The sequence below is a fragment of the Lagopus muta genome, chromosome 22, assembly GCF_023343835.1.
Source record: "Lagopus muta isolate bLagMut1 chromosome 22, bLagMut1 primary, whole genome shotgun sequence".
NCBI classification, from domain to species: domain Eukaryota; kingdom Metazoa; phylum Chordata; class Aves; order Galliformes; family Phasianidae; genus Lagopus; species Lagopus muta.
In genome coordinates this window covers 4,120,872-4,145,539 of record NC_064454.1, presented here as the reverse complement: position 1 = coordinate 4,145,539, position 24,668 = coordinate 4,120,872, and the positions used below count along the sequence as shown (strand labels likewise).

At 48.4% G+C, this 24,668-nt stretch overlaps 1 long non-coding RNA gene across 1 annotated transcript; it reads left to right on the top strand.

The window, feature by feature from the left end:
* The first annotated feature begins 2,920 nt into the window (after positions 1-2,920).
* LOC125703677 (uncharacterized) lies at positions 2,921-9,263 on the top strand. The gene is made up of 3 exons (XR_007380923.1): positions 2,921-3,182; positions 4,289-4,432; positions 6,925-9,263. It is a non-coding gene; the product is annotated as an uncharacterized LOC125703677 (long non-coding RNA).
* Positions 9,264-24,668: the final 15,405 nt, after the last annotated feature.

Below are 24,668 nucleotides of genomic sequence, written 5' to 3'. Positions count from 1 at the left end.
CCCCCAGCGGATACAAATGAGGTTTTAATTTCTTGTGTACAGTGAGGAGGTGGGGTTTTGTTCATTGCCTCCCACACCTCCGAAAGGATGGGATGACACAGAAGTGACAGCGTGGCTTTAATACGAGTTATTCACCCCAATGCTGTGCCTCTCTTAAAAGCACGAGTTGTAGGTGATACAGGTTGGATTTTGGGTGATGTGGGTGCAGAACAACGTGCTGCAGGCAGTGGGTGGCTGGGTGACTTGTCCTTAGCAATAGTGCCAAAAGGATGCACAATTCCAGGCTCACACACCATGCGTGTCCTGGCAGGATCCCACGCTCAGCAGAGCTGTTGAAAGCAGGGAGAGAGCTCAGCATGGGAGAAATCTTGTTGGAAATGGGATGCTTGGTGTCCTCCAGCCTGGAGATATTGGAAGAAACTTCTTTTCTGCCCAGGAAAAAACATAAAAAAGAAGAAGAATGATTCATTTTGAATGACTTGCACACCCAACACTGGGAAAAAGAAAGTCATGAGAAATGACCAGGCTGTAACCTCTGGAGGCTGCTGGGGGAAATATTTGTTTATTTATTTACTTTAGGAAAAAAGAAATATCAAAGAGAAAAGTATTAAGGAAGCCGAGGCTCTGAGGTGAGAGAAAAAATGCAATTTTCTGTTTAAGGCTCTTTCTGATTTTAAAGTGACATAAGGAAAATATAAATGGTTCTAGAAAGCTTCACCCAAAATAGAGGAATGAGAAAATAACTCCAGTGAAGGGCAGTATATTGAGGATCATATCTGCCTTCATCTCTTGTAGAACAATATTTGCTGCAACAAAGGCGCGGCGGTTGTGGTTATTTATTGCCATGTCAGAGATGGAATATTAAGAAAATAAAAAATTATAATTTACCCCTGGATGTGGTCTGGTGGCTGAGGGAGCAGGGAGAGGAGTGGTCCTGGAGAAAGGGACGGTGCCAAGGGTGCAAGGGAGAAGGGTTTGCAGAGGAGATGCAGTGGAGCTGATGAGCGAGACCTGAGCGTGGCTGAAGCCCACTGCAGTCGGTGTGATGTCAGCTTTCCTTCACTCTGATATGGGTGTTCAGTCTCTTCCCATCCAGCCCACAGATCATCCTGTCCCTTAATGCCTTCTCTTCACGCAGTTGGTGTTTGTCATTAACATGTTTTATTAGCCTTTGTTTCCCAACCCGCCTCTCCCCCTTTCCCCCCCAAGTAAGAAAAAGTCTTAATAAAATGCCAGAACACACTCTGAGCAGAAGAACAAATGGTGAATGCGTTCATTAAACAAATACGCTTCTCCTCCAGTCTTGGGATAGGAATTAATTGCACTCCTGGAACTTCAGCCTGGATGCTCAGAGAGCTGTGGCTACCCCATCCCTGCAGGCACTCAAGGCCGGGTGCAATGGGGCCCTGAGCAGAGCTGGTGGAGGGCAGCCCTGCCCATGGCTGGGGGTGGCACTGGGTGGGCTTTGAGGACCCTTCCAACCCCACCCCTTCCATGATTCGATGATTCTTCCCCAGCCCTGTGCATAAACCATGTGCCAAGGTTGAAGTCTCGTGGTTGCATCCCGAGTTGGGGTGCTCCAGCACTGCACTGTGGTCTGGGTGCATTGCTACTCCAACAGACCTTGGAAATGGGAAAAAGAAATGAGTGAGGAGAGGCAGAATGACTGCAGGCTTGCTTAGTTAATAAAAGAATTGCAGAAAGCAAGGTGGAGAGACAGTGGTGATTTTATGCACAGCCAGCTGGACACATTTGTCCTGGGAGCAGCTCCAATTTCTCTCAGAGCTGTTCCTTTTCTTTAGAAATGGAGCTGTGGGAGAGGGGGGGAAGAAAAAACCCGATTAAAATCAGCACCCAAACTGACAGAGAAAAGCCATTTTAATCTCTGTACCCACAGGTGCATCTTTTCCTAAACAAGCAACACAAAGGAGAATTTGGAATACCAACCAAACAGAGCAAAGGCTGAAATCGTTCTGACTTTGGTGGTAGGTTTGTATCCCATCCTAGCCATGAGAGAAGGCCAAATTTCATCTGTATTGCTGTATGGTGCAGGCTGAGCACAGGAGCAGCTCAGCGCTTCAAGGATCCGCTGCTGTGAAAATACTGGCTGTGCTGTAAGCTCCCAGGATGGGCACATAAACAGCAAAGTGCACGCATTAAATTCTGACTGAGTGGTGCTTGGAAGGGAATGAGACAGTTTTGCAGCAGCCCCTGGGCAGGTGGATGTGTTTGCCTATAAATCCCATTTTGCTATGAGCCATTGGCTGTGAGTGGGTCAGCATTGGGCTCCTGAGCTGTTTCTGCACCTCCCTGTTGCCCTTGGAAGAGATGCTCTGGCCAGCTGTGGCTCGGTACAAGAGTAGGGTGGGATGAAGCATAACTTGTGCTGGCGTGGGGGTATTTCTGCTGTAGGAGGCAATCACCTGGTCTCTCCCATTCTCCCCATTCCCTGCTTGGCCAGGGCAAAGCCAGAGTGCTTGGGGCTGCTACAGAAGCTTTCAGGGCTCGTCTCCAAGGGAACACACAGAAAAGTTCAGGAGCAAACCAGTGTGTTTTCTAAAGAGGATTAAACCTGATGGCTTTGCCCTGAGCGCAGGGTCTGGCACAAAAGGCTCTGTTTAACCTCTGTTAGCTCTCCTGCCCTTGCTCCTTTCACTAAGTGAGCACAAGTTCCCTTGCCCACATCTCAATGACTGGAGTGCAAAAAGGTGCACGTGCTCGTATCCAAACCATGCACGCCCTTCCCTCAAGTGCACAGAGGGTACAAAACACCCAGCAGGAACCCAAGAAGGGTATTTTTGGGTGGGGGGCAAGCAGGCTAGCTGCGTGTTGCTCCACAGGAGGATGCTGTAGGTGTTAGCATTACAGCAGGGCTGGGGATCAGATAAATAAGGTTTGTGTGATGCCCTCCAGCCTGGGGTCCCAGCTGCCCTGCTCTTTTGCAGCAGTCTGGAGTTGGGGCTGCAGCTCAGCTCTGGTGCAGAGTCCCTAATGTGATAACATTACAAGGAATTATCAAGTGAATGCACCTGGCTTAGAGAGCTCCAAGAAGGCAAGTGAGTGCAAAAAAGGAAGGCAAGGAGCTGCTGGTTTATGAAATTAAAAAGTTCATGGGTGCCAAATCCATGCGCTAGGAAGAATCTGAAGAGATGGAAGAAGTCTCAGCAACGTTTTATCAGCAGGTAGGGCGAGGAGATTGGAGTTGAAAGCACAGTAGTGCCTGATTTGCTATCTCTGCTCTGCACCTTGGCTGCTATTTCTGCCTTTGGGGCTTTGTTAGCCACCTTGGGTGAGAAATTTTTTATATGTATTCAGTGATTTCTGCTCGCAGAGACCTTACTATGCACGAGGCAGAAAGCCTGTCTGGAGAGATCAGATCAAGTGTCCCTTGTTCCCTACTGCAGACAGAAACAGAGAGAAGAGGAAAACGGACACAGTGCTGTAACATGAGCTGCAGGCTGGTGCAGGGGAAGGTTGGATGCTGAAGGTTAAGCTGCTGGTGGGAGCTCTGGTGGTCACAGCAGCAAAGTGGTGTCACAGCTGCTCCGCTCTCCAGCTGTTGCCCAAATAGCGGCTGTGCACGAGAGGCCTTTTTAGAGCAGAAGATGCTTGCTGGGAGATCTATGAGGCTGGCTGTGGAAGGGAGCAGAGCTTCTTACCTCTCAAAACAGCATATTTTTGGGGCTGGATGGCAAGTGCTTCTGTGGATCAGCTACAGCCAGGTCCCAGCACTCCCCGCTCAGCTGCTCTGCGTGCAAACAGAGCTGCTCTTTGCATGGTAAATGTTATTGAGTTGCACAACAGCTGTTTGGTGAGGGTGTATGGGAGGTCACACAGTGAGGCAGAAAGGGGTTCATCTCAAATCAATTGTCTGCTGGGCAGGAGTGTGTGCAAGAAGGGAGGAGGGGCTGCTCCCCTCCTGGAATACAGAACCCTGCTCTTTCTGCAAGGGAAGAAATACCTGGGCTGACCTTTTTGGAGGATCTTTGTGCTGAAAGGGGGCTCCTGTAGGCAGCTCTGCAGGTTACAGGGAAGGAAACCAGCAGTATCAGCCAGGTCCATGCAGTGTGGGCTCATATTCACCCAGGTGTGCCAGCTGGTCAGGAGCTGCTGGCCCAGAGCTCTCAGCAGGAGTGGCCAAAGACATGAAATGGTGCTGCCAGAAGGGCTGAGATTTTGTTTAATGCATCATGAAGATGGGTCAGTTTTCCTTCCTAAGGTAAAACTGTCATTGCCAGCTGAGAATTGGATCTCTTCTAGGGTGCATCATGTCCTTCTTTGCTTTCAGAGCCTCATCTCTTTCACGTCCTCAAAGGAAAAACGTCCTTTCACCACTGAAGGCTGGGAGCATTGATACCAGTGCTGCTAGATGCTGGGGGCAAGAGCGATGTGGTCTGGTCCTGTGGATGCTGGTGCTGCGTGGAGATGCTTGGTAATAACATCACGACTCGCTGGCAGTGGCACAACAGGAAATTGGAATAGTAAAATATTTCCCTCCTCACTGCGTCCCATTTACATGTTTATAATGGAGGTTTTTAAGCCCCTAATGAGAAGGAATGCTCATTGCTGGGAGATGATTAAAGCAGAGACAGCCGTGATTGCAGACAATAACAAAGGGATGTTAATTACATCAGAGGAAGCAGGAGGGCAGTGCAGCCGGATGGCTGCTGTTTGCTGCCTTGTGATAGGGGCTGACCTTGTCCCCTGGTTGTGGCACAGATGTGCTCAGCCACTGCTTCCAGACCTCAGTGAAAAGCAGCTGGGATGCACATAGGGGCGGATGAGGACAAAGCAAAAAAGCCCCCAGCAAACAAACAAACAAACAAAAAACTCCATCCAGCTGCAGCCTGCAATGAGAAGGAGCTGAATTTGTGCGTGGAAAACTGCCTTCCTGTGCAAAGCTGGACTCCGTGCACAGAAAGCGTTCAAAGCAAGAAGGGAGATGCTCAAGGGAGACATCAGGGGATGTTCAGGGGTTGCTCCAGAGGGCCCTGGGGGATGGCTGGGAGCTCAGCCCATTAGGAGAGGTGGAGTGGGAGGGAGGGGGGCAGGTTAACGAGCTTCTGTTGGGCGCCCGTCAATCAGAGCAGCCTTTGGAGCTGGGCAGAGGATGCTGTGGTTGCGCTTTCTCTGCCAGCCAAGCTCTCTCCCATTGCTGATTTCTGCTGCAGCAGTGCCCAGGGGAGCTGTCTCCTTGGCTGGAAGTCTCCATCTGCTTCCCATGGGAGCTCAGGGCACGGTGCTGCTGTGGAAGAGGTGTTTGAAGAGATGTACGTGTGGTGACAGGAGAGGGACGGAGAGAAAGGGATGAAGGAAGGTGCACGCATATATTTTGGCGCAATCAAAACCAGCGTGGGAAAGAGTGAATTTTTGAGAGAATGAATAAATGAGCAGAAGAACAAATGAAGGAGGCTTTTAGTAATTGTGTGGCGCCTAATTTAAGCAGAATAATCCAGATATTTTATCTTTAAATAAATAAATCAGCAGAGCCCAAAGTGTTGGAGTTAGCTCCAGTCAAAGCCTCGGCGTCAAACTTTCATCTCGTCTTGACGGAGCAATTAAAGGGAGGGATACAGCTCTGAAATGCAGCCCAAAGGAGCGGGCTGAATATTTAATACTGTTCCAGGCTTTGAAAGCCCCAACAAACCATCAGAGTGGGGAAGCCAATGACAGCTTTATCTTAATAAGGAAACGGAGGGAAAAACTCGGGCAGCACGTGTTATGTGAGGAGGGAAAGCCTCATTAGAAGGGAAGGGAAGGCAGTGTGAGTGAATGGGGGGCAGGGGGACCATGTGCCTGTCTGCTGGCTCAGAAGCCTCTCTCTAGGAGGAGAAGGGAGGAGGATGTGTTAGCATGCAGGTTAGCTCAGCTGCCAGAGCTGCAGCAACTCATTAAAGGGATTAGCCACCATCCCTGACTGGATTTAGGATGGTGGCTGTTGTTATCATCGAGTAATCCTGTCTTCAGTCCTCCCTAGTGGCTTGGGGAAGACAGAGAGAAGAGGAAGGGTGGGAGGGAAGGGAGACAGCAAGAAATGAGAGTGATGACTTAAGGGCGGCGCTGGAGGCGAGGAAAAGTCATTGCTGATAGAGGAGCCTCTTTTGGTGCTACGGGCAAAGCCCTGAAGGCCCTGAGCTGGTGAGGATCTGGGGGTCAGGCTGCTGGGATCTGCATGGGATGCGATGCACAGAGCCCTGCTCTGACACGCCGACACGGCCATAGAGGTTGGAGGAGGTGCAGGGGGATGCTGCCGAGCTGTGATGGGGAGATTGAATTTTGATTAGCTCTGACACAGCCGCTTATAACCTTTTCATTAGGAAATTATGTTTAATAGAAATTGTTCTGACACCTCTCAGCAGCGTTTTTCTCCTAATTTATTGTAGACTCGCACAGTGGGAAGGGAGGGGAGGTGAATGGGAAGGTATCCGTGCAGGCATTTCTGTTTGGTAGCAATATTTACACCCACTGGGCTACGGTGGGAAGTGATGGGAGAACAGGAGGTGGTATTGGGGGCAGAAGGAGAAGGAGCACAAAAGAAATCCAAGTGAGAGTGGATGCTTGGAGCCCTGGAGGTCGAAGAGGCAAAATAAACCCAATGGGAATGGGAGAGAACAAGGAGATGGGAGCAGGATGGTGCCAAGAGCATCTGCTCCGCTTGGGGACTCTGCCTGCTTATAGCCACGCTTCTGTTACTTCAACCACCTGCAACATCCACCCACCTCTTCTTTACCTGCTCACCTATTCTCTACTTGTCTTCTGATGTCACAGAATTGCAGGGGTTGGAAGGGACCTCAAGAGCTTTGAGTCCAATCCCAATCTACCCCTCCTTACAGAAGATGAGGTGATCCACTTACTGCCCTGAATGAGAACCCAATGTTACTCTTTCCCATGGAATGTTTATTTCTTTGTTTGTTTATTTTGCAGGAAACCCTGCTTTGGGGCCAGCTGCAATGCTTCCTTTCAATGGTTCCTTGAGAAGATGACAGTGGAAAAGCCAGCCCTGACATGGCAGATCTGGAATGGAAAGTGAAGGTGTTCCTTTGCAAGCATCAAAACAGTTTCAACTTTACCAAAAATGCTTCTCCTGAATTATTGGGTCTTTAAATCAAAATACCTTCTCAGTAGATGCAATAATGCTGGAGAAAAAGTGATAGAGCATGGAAAACATCCTCATGTCCTTAATGATCCTTATGGGTCCCTTCCAACATGGGGTGTTCCATGATCTACATGAGTTCTGTAGGATGGAAGGGAATGCTGCACATGGGAATGTAAGGAGGAACAGTTATTTGCACAGCTCTTTGAGATCCTTGAAGGAAAACCCTGGAGAGATATAAGGTATTATTACAAGGGCTGTAAGTTCTTTTCAGGCAGTTAAAGGGATAATAAATTCATTGCCCAGGAGATTGGGTAGTTTAAGTTCTGTGCAGAATATGGTAAAAAGGTAAGGCTGCTGCAGACCGGGGGCTTAAAGGCTGATGCTGAGCAGGAGGGCAGTGCAGGCTGGGTTATCCTGGTTCTGGGTTAAAGCCAGTGGGATCAAAGAGGAGTCTGAGAGGAGTCGGTGCATTCCATGTGCGTGGATCCCATCGCCATGGATGGGGCTGAGCTGCTGGGTGGGTGCGTGGGGCTGGGAGCAGCAGCACGGCCCTGGGGATGTGTGCTTCTGGAGCTGGAGGAAGGGCTGTCCTCCCAGCAATTTGTCGGCATTTAATTATGTTGTAGTGAAACAGTTTGGCCCGAGCTCTCATTTGAATTTCCCTGCCTTCATCTCGCAGTCATCGGGCTCTCCTCGTGTCTCTGGTGGCAGATTAACGAGGCCTTTATTACCTGCCATTGTCTCCCCGTGAAGGTTTTTATCTCTTCCAGTCAAGTCACTTCTCCATCTCTGATAAACTAACGGATGGAGCTCTCATGTCTCCCCGGGGAGTGATGGATCAGTGCTCTCTGTACACTGTATCCTCCATTGCTCTGCACTGGGGGAAGCTTTCCGCTCCACGTTCTGCCCTTCTTTGTTGCCATACATCTCTCCTCAGATCTTTGGGCTTCCTGCACATTACATCAGTATTAATTTGATTTTTCGTATCAAGATTATGGAGGAAAATTGAGTCCAAGCCTGGAAATGTGGAAGAAGCACCGCTTGTGCCTCCCACCCTCGTGCAGTGATTCCTCTTCCCAAGGAGCCGCCAGAAAGCTGCTGCTTAATCCATTTAACACGTGCTCTGCTGATATCGTATAGAGCTAATTTTTTAATCAGAAGGTTGCGAGATACAAAGTCAAACCTCTTACAACAGCCTAAATATATTACATCTCTGCAGCTACCCTTATCAACCGGACCCGTAATCTGATCAAAGAAGGAAATCAGATTTGTCCGACAAGACCTATTTTCCATGAAAGCCGCGTTGACTGATGTTAATTATATTTCTCGCCTTTAATTCTTTATCACTTGGATCGTGTATCAACTTCTGCTTCGCCGGGGCCAGACGTCTGCTGTCCTCGATTCCCTGGTTTGGCCACCAGAAGGGTGGATGTGGTTCATGGGGATGGGTTGGGGTTGGAACTGGGGGATCTCGGAGCTCTTTTCCAACCTCCTCCACCGTTCCCACTGAATGCAAAGGAGATCAATCCGTCTTTGCCAACGGTGGTGCAAATCTGCTGCGCCCCTGCAGTCCCCATATTGCTTTCCCTGGGAGCTCCCATGCACCAGCAGCAATCTGCTGCCTGCCAGAGCTCCGGATTTTCCTACCTCTCCTGATAAGAACTAACCCAGCGTTTTACAACTGTATATCTGAAATTAGTAGCAGCTTAATCTCCCTCTGCTGGATCACTCAGAGGTGTAATTGTGCAGAAAAAAAGGGTATTAAAATGCAAAACGCTTTCCTGGTACTTTTTCATGTTAAATCCCTTCTTCCTTCTATTCTTTTAATTTTACAAGAGGGTTTTTGCTATTTTTTCCCCCTTTTTCCCCACATGCATGTGTCTGTGTTTCTTCATAAAGAGAATGAGCTGGGCATACAGAGAGAATAATTTCAATTTCGACATAAATCTCAGAAATGAATACTTAAATGCAAGCAGAAAAAAAAATAATACATTCTTACACCTTTAATTTCCTCTCTATGAAGTATAATGAAAAAGCCTGATTATTTTTAATTCTTCCCTTTAATAATTCAGCAGCGGAGTGATTTAAAGCAGGGGACGATAATTACCTTTTCACTTCCCTGGTAAATGGAGTTTTAATAGAAATGGAAGCTCAAACGCTGGAATTAATTCACACAGGTCAGCGTCAGGTCATCCATAGCATCTTCCATATAAATCATTTATCTGTAAAATGGCCCTGCTTCTCAGTTTCACAGGAATCCCTACCCAGAGGCTACATTTAAAAAGAAGATGCGGTGTTTATATCTTGTAAAGCATGGAAGGGGGGGGGGGAAGTGCAATCCACATCATCTTGGAAGGATTTTTAATGCAAATTAAACTGCTGGTTGAAGGACAGGAGAGCAGAGGCTTGTCTAGATTAAGGAAATTCAGTTGTAGCTACAATGATCGTTTACTGCGGAAGCTTATACAGATCCCATTATCTGAGCAGTTTGTGCTCCTCAGTCTATTTATCTCCATGCTACACCTGCTGCTCTGCTTTATGGATGCAGCATCCAGGGGGAGAACTGCAGCTGAGCCCGGGCCCCAAAGCGGGCAGCAAGCTCTGCTCCCTGCCCCTTGTGTTCCTTAGGAAGAGCTCAGCCAGCCATGGAAATGCCTTGTGGAACCCAAACCCAGGCCAAGGTTAGAAACATAGAGCCATCAAGGATGGAAAAGACCTCTAAGAACCCCAGACTCAATCCCAATCCATCCCATCACATCTCTCAGTGCCACATCTCCACAGTTCTGGGACCCCTTCAGAGATGGTGACCCCAACGCCTCCCTGGGCAGCTGTGCCAGTGCCCAACCACTCCTTCAGAGAAGAAATTGTTCCCAATATCTGACCTGAAGCAGCAGCTGGCAAAGCCCTGTGAGTGCTGACCATGCTGGAGCATCACATCTCCTGCTATGGAGTGAAAGCTCTGATGGATGCTCTGAGTTCTGGTGTGGGAGCAGAGCACCCCTGAAGTGGAAGATGTTGTCCAGGAGCAGCATTTGGAACTTGGCAAAGCAGCCAGGGGTTAATTTAGTTTTTGTGAGAGCTAAACATGAGCTGCCTGGTCTCTAATTAAACGCTGGGACGGCGGAACTTTAAAGCACTCCAGCTCTGATTCGCCACAAGTGTGTGGTAATGATTTCTCTTCAAATGTCAAGCAGTTTTGTTGCTATTTCCTTTCATAAATAACTGGTGCTGGGCTGGTGGCACAGCAGCACCCAGCTGGAGCCTGCGTGATCCGCTCCCAGCACACAGCCGTGCTCCCTATGGGATTTCATTGGGGTGCTGCTCTTTCCCAGGGCCAACACTGGGGAAAATCCTTCTCCGTTGGCTGGAAATGTGATTAATTGCTGATAATGCAAGAAGCCATTGCGTTATCCTTGAGGTTTCCTATTTTGTTTGTTGCTTTGGGTTTTTTTTCCTTCACCACCATCCCATCAAGCATTTGCTGGTTGTGCAATGGCAGGGAGCACACGCTCTGCCTCCTCCTCCTCCTCCCCTCCTGCAGCTCTGCCCCCACCAAGGCTTCTCTATCCATTACCATTTGCAGCTGCCTATCATACGCCATTGCCTGGGGAACTCAAGCAAATGATTGCATTGCTGGAATCTCCAGCTCTGTCAGTAAATACAAACGCAGCTTCCAGATTTAGGCAATGACCCAATCAGTCATCAAGTCAACGAGTTTGAAGTGATGTCTTCTTTTGGGGGTCCTGCTTAAAATGCTGCAAAGATGCTGGATGCTGTCAAAGATTTGCAGCTTAGACTGGCAGACCCCACAATCAGAAGTCAAATAATGCTCTTTTTGCTTTCCCTCCTCCCTGCTGTCTTCAGGGTTGGCACTGTGGCACTACTACAGATGAGAAAGGCATTCAATAATAAATAAATTTCAAGACTAAAAGTGCTTTGGAACTGAGATCTCCTGGCAGAGAGGTGACCTGGTAAGGGACATCTTGCTCTTATTGCAAGGGTGACATTTGTCAGTTGTCTTCCAGAGGGATGCCTGGAGCTTTCAGGTTCCCTGGACATATGCAGGGAATGAAAAGCAGGTGCTCAAGCCCTGCTTTTGCCTCCTCCTTGCTCTGTTCCTTATGTAGCTCCAGAATTATCCGAAATGACCGCGCTGCCTCTCTGAAGAGGGAAAGAAGAAAATAAGTCAGACAAAACAGGAGCTGGGTCATTTGCTTCAGGCATGCCAGAGGAATGTGTGTGTGCCCTTCTGCCTCTGCTGCAGGGCAGTGCCATTGCTGATAGCTGCAGCTCGATCCCACATGTCACATCCCCACTGGGGTTGCTGAGGATGGGGGCAGGCGCTGTGCCTACCCCTCTCCTACTGCAGTCATGCTGTTTACCAACTCATGCACATCCACTCTCCTGCATTTTTTCAAGACCTGCTCTTGACATCCTGGCCCAGCACCAAAGCAGGGATCGATTCTGCTCCCTGCCCAGCTGTAATCACCCTCCGTGCCCTGCAGCACCTCCAACCACTGCCCCCTGCCTTTAATTGCTGCCCTTCATCTTCCACTTCTGAGCCGGTTTGTGGCTCTTTGGCTGCCTGGATGGGGAGAAATAAGTCTCTCACTATGGAAACATGTAGAAACCCCGAAGTGATGCTCTCAGTTCCCCCCAGCCCTCAGCATCCCACCACTGCCCTGAATGATGCCTGCTGTCAGGATGCTCTGCCATCGCTGTGCCTCCCCCCTGCAATGACAACATGCCCTGCAGACAAAGAAGCAGCAGAGAGAGGTAATTTATGAGCAGTGAATCACTTGAGGGACTTTTGTGCCCTGTTCCTCCTCTGTTGTTGTCCCCTGGGAAAATGCATCACCCTACGCACGCACTGGGAACAGGAGAGTGGGAGACCCTCCTGGGAAACAGCCCTTACATGTCCCCCTCCTTCATTGCATATCTGTCCCTCCAGGCACCTTTCAGTTCTGTGCATGCAGCTCTCTCCCTGCCAGCCCTTTCCATGCTCTGCTTTCTCTCTGCTCTGCACCCTTCAGCTGTCCTGTGCTCTGCCATCGCAAGTTCAGCCTCTCCCAAGAGCACTCCATCTCAACAGGAGATGGGAACCTAGGAATTTGGCTTTAATATTTCATAAGCCTCCTTCTAAAATGTAAAGCGTATTTACGTTATTTGCATCAACTACCAGGAAAACAAATGCCTTTGCTTTGCAAGCAGATCCTAACCTGTGCCCATTTTTTCCAGGGCTGAGCATAAATAACGCAATTTATTCAAAGGAACCCTTTCTCCTATTTACATTTATATTGAATAATTTAAAACTCCTTCCTCTATTTCCATAAATTCTTCCTTCTGGGGTGGGGAACCCATCCACGTCTAAGGAGCGTGCTTCCATAGGGAAACTTCTAATTGCATGAGCACACGTGTGTGCTCACGGATCTGCATCCATCCTCCAGGGTGCACCAAAACCCACCCGGCTCTTTCTGTTCCTTCTGCCTGCACCTGAAGGAGGGGTTGCAAACAAAACACGTCGTCACACTGCTGCGAGAACACAGTGCAACCTACCAGGCTCTGCAGCCTTAACATTGGCTAGCAAAGGCTTGGAGGACTCAGCCTGCAGAGCATGAGGGCTGAGCCCCCCCTGCAGCACCCAGGGAGGCAGATCTTCAGCTGGTGTCAATCTGTGATGATCAGTGAGTTGATTTAAACTCAATGAATACTGCTTCCCCGCTTTCATTTCCTCTCTCCCTGGACAGGTTTAGACTCTTTGTCTCTTATCTCTTTCTAATCATTTATATTTTCATCACTTTCTCCCTCCTCAGGGTTTCTTTGGCAGCATTCTCTTAAGTTTAGTCTGCTCGCTAGACATAGAGTTAATGTTATTATTCTGTGCTGGCTTCCAGACGCGTTGTCCATCACTTAGGCATGATGGGGAAATGAGCCAAAAATGAATCAAGACATCACACCCCAATGGGTGGGGGAATGTCTCTTGGAAACCCAAATAGGAGCCAGCAGAGAGGAGATTATACGGTAAATCACAGCGCGGGAGTGGGAGTCTGGATTAATTAGTGGTGGAGATGATGGAAGCTTGAGTAATGGCCTAATCTAACATCTGTCCCCATTGCACTCAAGACTCCAGGTTCTCTTTCTGGCACAGAGAATGGTTCAATCCCTGCTCCATGCTTTGACCAGCCGATGACCTTTTTCACCCTGTTATGGAAGGAGATTTCGTATGAATTTTGGCTTTCTTTCATCTCTGCTGATCTCAGCCTATTGCTCCTTAACTCATCGTCCACAAAAAGCGATTTGGTGACCCCGGGGTGGTTTGTGCATGAATGCACTGGGCTGGATCGTAGAGAGATGGAGCTTCTGGGAGAGCCCAAGCAAACTGCAGGGCTGCTATCTGCAAATTGGTGTGAATTAGGAAGCTCAAGGCACTCCTCAGCTATTTGGGTAAATCTCCTTTTAATCTGGTGTTGACTCCATTAGAAACAGAGGAACCTAATTTCAGTTTGCAGCAAAACTACAGAGAGCGGCTGGCAAATCAAAGCTGATAGAATAACAGAAGCGTTCGTCTTTTAATTGGAAGTGGAATAAATCCACCTGCATATAATACCTCCCTGGAACGTTTCTCCTTAAAGATAGCTTCCTTTTCTTTTCTCAGCCATTACTAGAATTTCAAGGTTAGAAATTAATTATAATGGTAATATTGCCATTAATTTCACTGCCAGCTGTACAGGGAGAGAAGGTCTAGCCTGAAAATAAATTGTGATTACTGTGTCCACACTTAAAAGCTTGTGATACTGCCCTGGTATTAATGAAATATTATTGACTAATTCTATTGAATTTGGCAAAAGCTTTCCTTTGCTGCTTGCCCTGCACTGAAGCACAGATCTTGGAAATTAAGCACAAGTTCAACTGCTGGCATCTGGCAAAGTGCTACGTGAGGAAAAGAAAGCTTCCCCCTTTCCTTTCTCCCCTTTAACCTGAAATAGCTTTTCTCATTCTCCCTTCTTTTGTCTCGTGTATTTCTCCAAAATGCAACACTCGGCAGGTGCCTCCTGGTAATGTTTTATGTTTAAGGGCACAGATACCCATTTAATTAACTCCGTAATGATACGGTAACTGCTGTCCTTCTGATTGCGCAGCAAGCAGCGCAGATTAAGACAGTAATTTCATGGTTATTTCTGTCTTTCTCAACTGCTGTTCTCTTGGGAGCAAATTCAGATGGTTCTTATGAAACTTATAATTAAGCAAAGCCTCTCGCTCAGGCCAGGGGGAGATGGGTGCATCTCAGGGCATCGCCTCCACTACATCTTTATCCCCCACTCCTCTCCTAGCTCTCCCAGCTCATCCCAACTGGTGTGCCATGGCCTTGGCGTGTCAGAGAGGGGATTTCAGAACTTGGGGGAGGATCAGGAATGAGAAAATCGCATGGACATCATGGGCTGTTCACTCTGGGGTTGGGCCGTGGTCCTCTGAAACCAACATGAACCCTCCTCCCATAGGATTAGACGCTGTGTCAGGACTTAAAAAAGAAAATAGCCAATGCCATGTAGGAGCAGATTGAGGAGTGATTGGGCGAACACTGCTTTCAGAGAGCATTGGCTGAACCTGCAGCAAACTCAGTGCAAGATTCAGGGTTGAGATCCACCGGTAGTTTCCTCTGGATCTTCATCTTTAGTCATGAGAACATCTGGGGACCATATGGTACCAATGGCACTTGTCACAGAGCGTGTTGTACTGGAAATTCTGCTTGGGAACCAAAATCAAGTCTTCGTTCTGGATACATTTCCCAAAGACCAAACTTGTGCTATCCCTCAAAGCACCAAACAGGGGCCCGTTAGAGCGCTTGTGTTTGAGCATTTGAAGCAATTATTCATGTTCATCCAGCTCCGAATAGCTACCAAACGCCATGTGTTTTTCCTCAGTGTTAATAAAAACCTAAATGATTCTTCATTAAGGAGCCCATTAAGACGACTGCAGTTTCCTCGAAGCTCATTAGAGGATACTCTCACCGCTAAATTATCACGCAGGAGTTTTATACAAGTCGAAGGAAAGATGCCCTATTGTGATTAATTCATGATAAATCTTCACTCCTTTGCTTGCAGTCTGTTCCCTGCACTCAGTTTTGGGCGACACGGAGGTTTGAGCTGGTGCTTCATCTCTGCTCTGTGGGGGAGATGTTCCCTCTGCCTGTCTGTGCAGAGCTTCCACTCTTCTTCCACCAGAAGCTTCCACCAGGGCCTCTCCTCCACCTACAGCTCCCAGGGTTGGCAACTGAAAGCCAGGTAGTGATGGCCAGGAGGATGCTGGACCTCCATTGCTGGAGGTCATTAAGCCACCTCTCACCCTTGGGCAATCCCATATGTGAGCTTATGGCGTTGAAGGAATGTTGGACTTAGATGATCTTTAAGGTCCCTGCCAACCTAAGCTATTCTGCAATTCTTCCATGCAGGGTCACCATGTGCCCTCCTCACAGCAGGCTCTGCTGGAGCCAGTGGCAAGTTGCAGAAGCTGGAGTTCCAAGTATGGCATCGTGGGCTGCTGTAACAACTCAGAGCTGCTCTAACCTCCCACTACGTATCAAAATCTCATTTTATGGCACATTTTATACTTGGCCTTTGGAAGAATCAATGACCATAAATGGTGTTTGCATCCTGAAGCCAAATCTGGAGAAGGAACAAGAGATCATCCGTCTGGCTGGAGAGGATGGAGCAGGAAGGGCTAGGGCTGCACGATTATTTATGTCCGTTCAGAGACACAAGGAAATTAAGTGCATTAACGGGGCTGCCAGGCCCTCCTCAGAATGGGGCTTTAAATGATATTGATGCAGTGCTAATAGGTGCACCGTTTGTCTTTGCTGTGCTGCAGCTCAGGGCTTGGAACGGGTACTAGGAGAGCAGAGGAGGGCTGCACATCTCTTTGGGAGGATTTGTGTCTGAGGATTGGGAGCCTTTGAAAAACTGCAGAATCTGAAACCCTGCGAGGTGTGGGGATGGCCCAGATGTGCCCACCCAGCCCCAACCCCACGGGGCATCATGTGTTTCCACTTCTGCCATTTTCCTGCTGCCTCACCTGGGGAATTGCTACTTGTTACCCCCCCTTAGATTTTGGAGACCTACATCCTATAAGAAAGCACTTTTTCTTAAGTGAAACAGGAAACCTCTGTCCACTCAGACTGTGTGTGTGCCCTGGACCTGGGATATCTCTCCCACCCATGGCTAAATGTTCCTCAACTGTGGCCTCTTCCTTTCAGCTTTAATATCCTCCGGAATCAGCTGTTAAACCAAGAATATGTGCAATTATCTGCTGTCATATTTGGGGGAAAAGGGGCAGGGATGGACAGCAAATGCTGTTTATTCATTCTGCTTCTCCTGCAGCTCCGGCAGGAATGCTACTCTTGGCACAGAATTAGCAGAGGAAGGGCAGTGCTGAGATTTGTTGGCTTGATTTGACAGGCAATTTTCAGATCTGGGTGAGAAAGTTGCAGTGAAAGTTTTAGAAGTGGCTGCATTTGGGCTTAGCTTTGGGGGAAAAAAGCGTTATTTTTACATTCAGAGAAAAGACATGAGTTTTCAATATGTCATGGCAGATTTTAATGTTTCAGCTCTATTATTGTAGCGTCAGCTGAAGCAAGCTGAGACCAGAACCCGGTTGTGTCGCGTTGTGCAGGCATGAAGCAACCACAGCCCTTCCCCAGATCTGCTGATAAACACTGAGAACAGCTGGGGCCACGAGCCAATGGGGAATCAATCATAGGGATGGATGTAAGTAGAATCAGAGTCATGGGATCACCAGTGCCAGGAAAGGCCCTGATGATCACCAAGTCCAACCATCACCGTCATGTCCACTCATAGAATTATAGAGTCATTAAGGTGGGAAAAGATATGAAAGATGACCAGATCCAACTGTCATCACAACACAAACAGCCAGGAGAGTGTGACAGCGGCCCAAGAACCCAGGAAGAAGAAGCCAGGCCAACAGGGCACGTGCTGCATATGGTTTTTCTCTTTCTCCATGAACAGAGATAATTATTTCTGCGTGTCGTGGTTTTTAAGCAAACACCCATGATCCTGGTTCTGCCTCGTGATAAGAGGCAGCTGCAAAATTGCTTTCAAATTGTTATGCAATTGGGTTTTGCTCGTCAAGCTCTCGGTTGAGATGGGTGAAAGCGAGATGAGAAAAGGGTTTGGGAAGATGGGGGAGGCAGGAGCCAAGAGGCTGAGGGCAAGAAGATGCAGGGAGGGAAGGAAGCATGAAGGGTGCTGTTTGGGTTGCACCCAGCATCCGTGCAGCCTGCTGTCTTCTCTCCAGCAGTGACAGGAGAAGGGGAACCGCAGCTCTACTGTGAGCCAGAGCCACTGTGGTGCCCTTGAGTAATGGAACCCCCCATGTGAGACCCTGCCCTCTGAGAAGTGAAAAGCAATTTTTCTGCTGACTGCACCTGACCACAGCTCCAGACTTCCCCAACAGATGCTGGGCCAAAGTTAGTGCTACAGCCAAGGTGTTACCTCACAGTGCAATAAAAAATGAAATACTGTCTGAACCAGCAGCCCCGTTAGCAGTGACTTTGTTTAGGTAACTTTATACTGAATCCTAGTTCTGTTCTCAGTAGGTATCTCAGGTGTGGTATTGAGGAGTAGCAGCAGAATAAAATAAATCAACTTTTACAAACTCACAAATGCATAGAAGGGAGTGTGAACCGATCTCTGATCTAGTCGGGGTGCACTGCGATTTCAGAGAGTGGCACAAAGCTTGAGTGGATGCTGAAATTGCTCTCCAGCCTGTGAAATCTTCCCTTCTTTGTTTTCTTGGCCAATGCAGATGCTGCCCTTAACCCTTTGGAGGCTGTCTTTGCATTCATGCCAAGCGTGCTCCCCTACCAGCTGTGCTGGGGCTGGGGACAGTGCAATGCCCAGAGCACACATCCAGTCCTGATGCTCTCCAAGGAAACTCGTTCTGGAGCTTGCTGTTGCATTTGGTATTCGGAGAGGAGCTGATGAGATATGAAAGACAGGATAGAGTTTTACTGCATAGCAGTTGACCTTGCTCCGGAGATATTACTGATCAACAGCTGCTATTCAACATTTCAAAACACTGTATTCATTACGTGAATCTGTCTGCTAAGAGAAGCAATTAGGCTTCAGCGCAGGATGATCCGCTGTACAAATCAGGAGCTGCAGGTACTGATGTGTGCTGGGGCAGCCCACACTCTGTCCCAGGTTCTGGGGGAACATGGGGGCTTCCATCAAAGAGCAAAGCCCCAAAGGAGGCAGCAGGAGGTGGATGGATGAATGGAGAGCCCTGTGCCTTCCCAGCCTGTGTCCCACTTCACTCAGCTGCTGCAGAGCAGGATGCTCAAGGTGAGGCAGGGGCGACAAGGAAGGTTTCATGCTTACCAACGAGCTGCAATTATGCTGCAAGTCCCTATCACTGACTACACTTGTTCTGCTTGTACAGCACAGGGCTGGTGGCTTGTTTAACAATGCGCAGCGCATTGTTCTCGCTCCAGCCCTTAAAGCCACAAAATTGATATTGCTTTTCCACAGGCAGAGAGATAAGACGTGTTTAGCGCACTGTCAGGCCCACGATAGCATCACCACACGGGGAAATTAAAAATCCTGACATGGCAACAAAACCCCTCTCCCCTCCTCAGCACATCTCTGGGCAGCACTTGCTCCTGGTTGGAATAGCAAAGAGGACAGCAAGCAAGAAGACATCCTGAGGCTGTGATAGAAAACAGCTGCACCTTGTGTAGGGGAAGATGAGCTTGTACCTGGGTCTGTCCCTGCAACTGTAGGCTCAGCTTTAATGCAAGAAAATGCCTTTTTTCCCCCATGCCACTCCAACTCTCTGAAATTCTCTCTGAACACGCAGTGCTGTGGTCAGGAGGGGTTGAGAGACCTGGCAGGAGAATGGAGAGCATGAGATCGCCTCTGACAGGCTGAGGCAGTGGCAATATTTTGCGCTGAGATGTGTTTTTCTCCATCACTGAAAAGCGTTGATTGGTTGCAACAGAACGATTCGGGTTTTGGAGGCATTTGTGATGAATTTCCTGGGGTGGAAAAACACAGTTTGGAAATTATCACGGCACCCCAGCCTCAAGTTATCCAGACACAAAGTCTGGGAGAGTTTCAGCTGAAATGTTCCATTTCACTTAAACTTTAAACTTGTACGCTTTAAAAAAGCCCTGAAGCACAAAATTGAAATGGAGCAATCTAAAGCTATCAGAGTGAAGTGTGGAGTGACCCAACCTAAGCTGGACTTCAATTGGCCGTCTTGGGAAAATTGGCAATACTTTGGTTTCCTATCTCAATTTCAGATGGATCTCTATAAGGGAAATCTTTTTCCACCCTGTCCTCCTGGCCATCCCAGGGCATGAGGGCTGCAGTGGGACCACGTGCCCAGCACAGGGCACCATCCCCATGTGCAACGACAAAAGCACACCTTGCACAGCATCACACACATGGCTTTGGCAGACAGATGGTTCCAGGAGACCCACCAGTTCAGTACAAGGAGAATTAATGTAGTTTTAATTAAACTGCCTTTTCTGCCTGCGCGGGCCTAGGGGAGAGGAAGTGCTCAGAATTGGAAAGTGAGGTTTTCAGCACCTGTGTGGGTCTGCCTCCTGCTCCATCTCTTCCCTTCCCTCTCTCCTTTGCCTCCTGGTGGCTTTGCTCTGCAGCACTGAGTGCTGAGCAGGAGGCAGTGGGAGGCAGAGAGCATTTATATAGGGGAAGAGACAAAAGTGGAGCTCTAAAAACGGGGCAAAGGTGTGAGCCACACCATGGGATCACCCCCAGCAATGTGTGGACAACAAGGCAAGGGAAGCTGGAACACAAAAAGAGGAGCAGAAGACATTAGAAGAGACAGAAAAAAGCTAGAATGGGCCTTTTCCAAATATTTCCACAATAAAACAAACAGTATTTGTTGTCTGAGACTCCTGACTCCCTCCCTCAAAGCCTTCCCCCTCCCTGTCACTATCCTGTTAATGAAGTTGATAATGAGCAGAGCAAATCCTACTAGATCAGTAATTAATCAGGGTGCTGGAGCAGCGGAGCAGCATTCGTTTCTGCAAAGCCAGAGATCTCTTGGCTGAGAAACCCCTCAACATGGGTGGTGGGAGGGCTGGGGGGGACAGAGTGCTGGGAAAGAGCCTGCAGGGGCATGTGATCTCCCAGCAACCGTATTCTTTTCTGTGTAAATAGCAAATGAATGCCTAAAATGAAGGTCTGAGGGATAACGAAACCCTGTGGCATGTCTACATATTTGTAAAAGGCAGAAATGGCATTTCTTGTGTCTGACTAAACTTCACCAGCTCTCGTCTTACAACCACGTTCTGTCATCTAATGATAGCTTGCACCCCAAAGAAAACAGTGCAACAAAGGGGTCAGCCATCTGCAGGCAATCCGCAGAGCCAACCTAAATATTCTGACTTGAACACAGGGACATTTCAAGTTGACCCAAAAGGGAAATACAGAGTTTGTCTGCTCCATCACCAGGAAAGAGGCTTTCTTGGGTTCCTCTATTGAGCTGAACCAAGCGGTGTTGTTGGCCTCCAGCTGGTGGTCTGGGTGTGCAGGGCAGAGGCTGCAACCCCAGTGTGCCATGGAACAGGGATCCCCACCCTGAGTTTGGGGCTGTGCCATGCCCCAGGGGCAGCTCTGCCATCCCTGGAGATGAGGAGAAGATTCCAGAGCTTCTGCTTTACTCCAGTTATGACTTTCTGGAGCATTCTCCTTCTCATAGATTTACTGGCTTAGTGCTTTTTCAGGATGATAAGAGCTAGTTAATTATCCCGTATGAGTCTGCCTCCCCCACCTGCCTTCCTCTCCCCCTCCCCTTCCAAGCCTCCCCATGGCTATATATTTATCTTTCGTTAGCTCGTTTGATTTGGAGCTGAATAAATTGGAAAAGCTGGAGTGATTCATGTACTGTGGATTGCATATTGATCTGGCACACTTTCCTCCTTTAAGCCCCCATCTGTCACGCCGATCAATGGCTCCTTCTGGCCAGGCTCAGCATGCCATGGTCTGGGGGAGTCAGAGCTCTGTGCAGTCCCACCCCTACTCCTCTGCACCCCTTCTTGCCAGAAATTTGGATGCAAAAGGCTTTGTTGAGTCTCTGCTGCATTCCTGCATCCAGATGGATGGCCCACGTCCTGCAGAGGTGCATCAGGGACATCTATCTTGCAGCTCTGCTCTGGAGAAGTGCTGGCTTGGAGCATGGATTGGGCAGTATTTCAGGTGCTCTAGGGCTTGTGCAACATGAAACTGGATGCCTATGGAGGTGGTGGAGTCACAATCCCTACAGGTGTTCAGGAAAAGAGTGGATGTGGCACTGAGGGACGTTGTTTAGTGGGTATGGTGGTGATGGGTTGAACTAGATGATCTTAAGGGTCTTTTCTAACCTTATTAACTCCATATGTAACCCCATTTCTGCATCCCTTTAAGGGATTCCCTGGCTGATAGTGGCATATTCACTGCCTCTGTCTCCATAGCGATATCTTAACCTTTAACTTCCCTTTTAGCTTGAATCTCCTGGATTCTCATGTGAACTAAGTATTGCCTGAAAGCACTCAGCAGAGCAGCTAAAAACTACAAGTTTCCAACTGCTCCAGGTACAACAAAATCCAATTTCTCCTTGCCTGCTGCAGAGATAGACGGGCACATTCACCTGTGTTTATGGGTCGCCATGTCTCCAGGCTGACAAAGGGAACGAGAGAGAGGTCCCAGCCTCGTGCACTTTATTGAGTGTGCCCTCCTGTTTGGTCTGAGCCACTTCCCCTCAGGGCTGTGTGATGCCATAAAGGAATATAGGATCTGAAGCACGTTTTCCAATCCCTGATGCAGGAAGCAGTTTTCAGGTGGCGGACCCCAAAGTGCTGCAGGTCAGTGGTTTTCAACCTGCAGTTTGAAGACTATTGGAGGTCAACAGATTATATCTAAAGAGCTGTAAAAAGGAAGGGAGGAAAGCCAACTTGTTGTCAGCAGCTTAACTGAGGTCTTCAGGGGTCAGAGAAATGATTCCTCTGTGAGAAATTTAACAGGATCAGAAATTTAGAAAACAGACTGAACGCTCAGTACGTGACAAGACAAGTGCTCAGACGTGAGGATAGCCAAGGAGGGCCCTCCAGTCCATTTAATCCTAATTTAGTTATATTTTTTATCCTGGAATCAGCAAGGAGCATTCGTCTTTTCCTTCACCACACACTGCAGCCCCTGAGCTCCCATTGCACCACCAACTGTCTTCACCCAAAGGGGCTCAGGAGCTGCCCGCGATCCTGTCTGTGTTCATCCCGCCGGGTCCCTCTCTTTGTGCACGCACCGGATCTGCAGCAGAAGGGGAGATGATATGTCAGGCTGATCAAACCCTTCGGCAGCTTCAGATGTGCTAACACGTCGTTCTGCCTGCCAAGCTTGGGGTGATGGGAGCATCTGACAGACAGCAGCTTCCTCGTGTGTTAAACATTAATAGCTTTCCAGCTTTGCCTCTGGATTTTCTGTTGCTAAGACCAGAGCTGCCTCTTTAGAGGTGTCAGCCCACGACGCAGCAATTACTGCCCAAGCTCTACGCTTCCTAAGGGGCCCAACAGCACGGAGGGGATGGGTCACCCACTAGTGATGAAAGGGAATATTGGAGCACAATGAGACCTGAAGCACAGCGCTGGGGTAGAGGGCAGGTGCCAGGATGGGGCATCATTCCATCTCTAAGATCAGAATATTCATGGTAGCTTGGGCACAAATAGCTCTGCCACCTTTGTCGTCTGTCCCCTCTGCTTCTCTCATTCTGCACCACATCTCTCTGCATGCACCTCTGCACCCTCACCTGATGCACTCCCTGTGCCAACCTTGGCTCCCTGCACTGCCTTTCTGGGGAGCTGCTTAAGGATACAAACATGGCAGTGCTGTGCAATGTCTCAATGGCCTTTTTGCTTTTTTTTTTTTTTGCTTTGCATCCTTTGTATATGATTCACAATTTTGTCTTTGGGGAAAGCTCGTGCCAGTGAAATATGTCTTCTCTGTGAAATTTCGCCAAGCAGAGGGTTTTCCCTGCTGAAAATATCTGAAGCTGCAAATGTTAGAGGTTTTGGTACAAATCTGCCTTCATGATTTTCACCATTTGGAACCCATTCAAGATTTCCTTCGCAGCCATGTGATCTTTCACACAGGCTAGATCTGAAAACAAACCCATTTTCTCTGCCAAAAAAGGGAGGAATCCCTTCGTGAAAACAGGACAGGTTCCAATTGAGCAGCGATCCATGTAAACACCAAAATACAGGGTGCCATCTCCCGTAAATCTCAGCATGAAAAGATCAGATGGCAGAAAATGGCAAGGTTGCTTTCAAGCCTCCATTATTTACGCTGTTGCAGGGGAAAACACGGGCATGTGGAATCAAACCAGCAGGACACAGGTGCTCATCACTGGAGAGGCAATCCCTCCTGAAGCGCTGTATGTGTCTCTGCAAGGTCTCTGCTTCTTGCTCTCCCCATGTCCCCTTGGTCCCACTCCATTGCCCATATGGGAGCCCTGCCCATGTGTTCCCACTTCCTATAGCTGTGGAATGTCGTGGCCCAATGGCTCCATCCAGCTGCTTTTCCAGTGTTGCTACTTCAAGAGATCAACACCACACTCAGTTCTGAATTTCCTTCCATGTGTTCCTTCTTACTCTGCTGGCACTGAGCTCTAGCTCAGCTCAGGGTGTGTATTGCCACCGAGCCCATCAGGCACCAGGCTGCTGCTTGGATCTTTAGATGGAGTTTTCCTCCATTGCCCTTGCCCAATACACACACTTTATTACAGTGCAAATGAAAACGTCTATTAATTTCTCTCTCTGTTGTTTATCCAGTGAATTTACTGAAGGAGGAGAGAGCAGGTAGATGCTCTCCTGAATTGAATCACACACACAGAATCACAAGGTTGGAAACGACCTGCAAGATCATCTAGATCATCTTTCAATTGAAAGAATGAAAGAAAGAAACAAAGAAATCTCTCTCTTTTTTTTTTCTTCCCCCCTTCCTCCCCCCCCCCCCCTTGGTATTTCTCTTTCTGCAGGCAAGGAGTTGAGCATCCCACAGCATCCTCAGGGCTGGATGTTCCATGGTCACCCTTTCTGACCATGGCCACTTCACCTCCACTGCTGAGGATGACCTGGAGGAAATGAATGCAGAGGGAAGGAGAAATAGGGTTACATATTTACCAGCTTGTTAATATTTATGAGGACTGTGAACTAGATTAATTTCCATGCGCCATTTCACCTGCAATGCTTCCCTTCCATATTTATGTAAGGGGGAAATAAATAAATGAACAAAAGGAGTCCAAATTTCTATTTTCTTTTAGATGGTGCACAAACTCCCTGTCCCTTAAATCAGGATGCTCCTTGCTGCATGGAAAGAGTCTCTGTCTGCATCTTTCTGGCCAGTGGGAATCATGTTCTTCATCATCACATTAATTCTCCAGGGTTCTGAGACCCTGGGGAGTTTTTTGGAAGAGCCAACAGCAGTCTCTGTGGGATGAAGCTCCTACAGTGGATGAGATGTGGACCAGTCATTAAATAACAGAGTTTGTGGCTGCAAAC